This window comes from Asparagus officinalis, chromosome 1, assembly GCF_001876935.1.
Source record: "Asparagus officinalis chromosome 1, Aspof.V1, whole genome shotgun sequence".
Taxonomy (NCBI): Eukaryota; Viridiplantae; Streptophyta; class Magnoliopsida; order Asparagales; family Asparagaceae; genus Asparagus; species Asparagus officinalis.
This window is the reverse complement of record NC_033794.1, coordinates 125,638,877-125,642,523: the sequence shown is the minus strand read 5'-3', so window position 1 is coordinate 125,642,523 and position 3,647 is coordinate 125,638,877.

Here is a 3,647-nt window from a genome sequence, read left to right as displayed (position 1 = left end):
CTACATATTTTAATACCAACCAAACATAAGAAAAGTGAGAAATATCTAATCACTAAAAGTTTTCCTCCTTTTTTGATGTCAACCAAACAAAAGAAAAGTGTATACATTGGTTTCACGTCATGTTTTATATGTGTGAAACAAACCCAAACAATCTATTGTTGGATTTAATCTAATAAATCTAATTGTGGGCACATATGATTAATCAATATGTATTGTTATCTTTTAGGATAACCCACTAAAGTGATCAATCAAGTTGGGTTAATGGGTATTTAAATAAGTCATGGGGTTATATGTGCAGATACCAGGTTGTAATTGTGATTTGTTGAGTGGCCAAATTATAAAAGTACAACATCTATAAATAAGGGGTTATGGTCCCTAATCTAGGGTTACATTCTCTAATTCTCTTTACCCCATCTAAAGGAGAAATTCGGCTATAGAGAAAACCCTAAGGTTAGAAGATCCAAAACCCATCTCAGGTTCATCTATGGATTCAGGTATAAGCTTCCGCTCTTTATGATTATTGTTAATCTCTTCGAATTAATCATGGATTTATGGTTTTAGATCTCAAGTTCTTTTTTAGATCCAACAAGTGGTATCAGAGTCACCTTTGATTAATTCTTAGGGATTTAAGTTTTAAAATTGGGTTTTTTAATCTTAAATCTCTGGTTTTTGGATTAAGATCTGTTTTCGGATGAACAGTAATGTTCGGATGAACAATAATGGCTGTTGAAAATTTTTTCCGAGTGAACAGTAAATTTTTTCTGGGTGAACAGTAACTTTTGGAAATTTTTTGGTTTTTTCTTTGTTTTTTTGTGATCTGGATCAAGATTTTTTTTTGATTCTGGATCTGTTTTTGAAAATAAAAAATCAAAGAATTTTTTGGGTTTGATCTTCAGTTCTATGCTCCTCACCGGTGAAGTTTCGCTGGCGGCCTCACCCTCGGCGGTGGCGGTGTCAGGAAACCCTAGGGTTTCGACCTCTTGGGTGCCGGAGCAATGGCGGTGGCGGTTTCAGTTTGAAACCCTAAGGGTTCGTGCGATTAATCGTGGCGAAAATTAAGGAGGTGGTTACCTCAACCGAACTTCGCGTTCGTTATAAGGTGAGCCTCGCGCTCAATTTTAACGAACTTCGCGTTCGTTCTCATGTGAGCCTCGCGCTCAATTTTAACGAACTTCGCGTTCGTTCTCATGTGAGCCTCGCGCTCAACTCAGGTGAGCCTCGCGCTCAGCCTCGCTGATACAGGTGTATCTTCTCTTCAGGAGCTTAGCGATCGTCATGGGAGCTTGAGGATAGGAGATTCTCATATATTGGGAATAGGAGCATGGATGGAGCCAAAGAAGACGGTGAAAGAAGTCAGCAGGAGCGAAACGCAAGAGGACAGGGTAAACTGGCAGATCTCTGGACGGTCGACCGCAGCACACATGCCGGTCGACCGGAAAACCTACACAATGCAGGGTTTGAGAAAACTTTCTGGCCGGTCGACCAGACCAAGCCTGGCGGTCTACCGGATCGCGATTTCTGGGTTTCTTGTTTCGTTTTGGATTCTGTTTTGACAGAGATTCCTGATTCTTTTGGGCTTGTTTATTTACAAGATTGCCATCCACGTTTGCACATCTATAAATAGGATTGTTTTAGGGTTCTAAACAATCAGACCTAAGGGAAAAGTGATCAAGAGAAATTCTAATAATTGTATTAGGGTTTAGAGAGAGAGAGAGAGAGAGTTGAGAGGTTGTTCTCGATTCTAGTGAGATTGTGAGGGAGAGATTGTAATCTTTTGTTCTTCATAATCTAGAGAAGGTATTTTCCTTCGCCTTATACTGAATTGTTCTTGTGTTTTGGTCATCCTCTTCTCAATCCACCTTTTGGTAATTCCGCGACCAAAGGGGTGCTCGCACGGCTACTCGTATCACTCGCGCTCAGTTATCAGGTGAGCCTCGCGCTCAGTTATCAGGTGAGCATCGCGTTCAGTTCTTAGGTGAGCCTCGCGCTCAATTCAAGTCGAACTCCGCGTTCATCCTCAGGCGAGCCCTGTGCTCAATCCAAATGAACCTCGTGTTCGTTCTCAACTTGAACATCGCGTTCATTTTTCAAACGAACCTCACGTTCGTTCTCAAGTTGAACCCTGTGTTCGTTTTCAGTCGAACCTCGCGTTCAATTTTCAAACGAACCTCGTGTTCGTTCTCAAGTTGAACATCACGTTCATTTTCAGACGAACCTCGCGTTCGTGCTTAAGTGAGTCTTGTACTCAATACAGTCGAACCTCACGCTCGAAGTCAAGCGAACTTCGTGTTCACTATGGTTAAGCCTCGGCTTTTCATGGGTCCACTTTAGTATACTTAATTTATTCAATTAAGTTATGAGCCCTAATTAAGCTGTGAGACCCCAATTAAGTTTTTTGGAAATTTAGTTAATTTAAATTAAATTTAAATCTAATTTTGGGTTTTAATTAATTATTTAATTCAAATATTATGACACTAAGGTATTAAGGTTGTCTATCACTCCAATTGATTAATTGAAACAAGAAGTTGCCAAAGTAACCTCTCTTGTGTAGATTGTTCATGAAGAATGTGAGATGTTTGTGTGTATGCTTTCGTGTAAATATTTAATCGGCCCAAAGGAAGGTTAATATTTATTTAGACTGTATACACATCTGCGATGATAAGCGTGTGACAATTATAAGGTTTACATGTGAATAATGAATCGATCCAAAGATAGTTTCATTATTTAACATGAGTTATTGTCAATGTTTGATTATTGCAACAAGGTATCACTTACAAGTTAATATTATTGTCCAAAGACTTGATCTTAATGTTGTGCCATATATCTTGGATGAGATTTTTTATTATTTGAATTTTATTGATTACTAATTATGGTTATTGATGTGAGCATTTTTGTTTTATTTCAGCTAATGCATCTACTGCAACAATTTCTGCTAACATCAACTCAATTCTCATGCTAAATGGGACAAACTTCAAGGTTTGGAAAGAGAACATATTAATTGTTCTTGGCTGCATGGATCTTGACTATGCATTAAGAACTGAACAACCCCAACCTCTCAATGCGGATAACACTCCTGATGCAAAGAAGGAGCATGAGAAATGGAAGCGTTCAAATCGCATGAGTCTTATGATCATTAAGCGAGGCGTTCCGGAAGCCTTCAGGGGCATAGAATCCGAAGGGATTACTAAGGCTAAAGATTTCCTTGCCGAAATTGAGAAGCGTTTTGCGAAAAACGATAAGATAGAAACAAGCACGCTCTTAGTTCGCTTGATTTCAATGAAGTATAAGGGCAAAGGAAATATCAGGGAGTATATTATGGAAATGTCTCATATTGCTTCAAAGCTTAAGGCACTTAAACTCGATCTTTGTGACGAGTTATTAGTGCATCTGGTTTTGTTGTCTCTTCCTGCACAGTTTAACCAATTTAAGGTCAGTTATAACTGTCAAAAGGAGAAATGGACTCTAAATGAGCTCATTTCATACTGTGTGCAAGAAGAAGACAGGTTGAAGCAAGATAAGACAGAAAGTGCTCATTTGGCCTATGCCTCTAAGGATAAGGGCAAGAAAAGGAAGAATGATAAGGAAGCTGCTAAGGGTCCAGTTGAGAAGAAACAACATAAGGATAATCAGGGTTGTTTCTTCTGTAA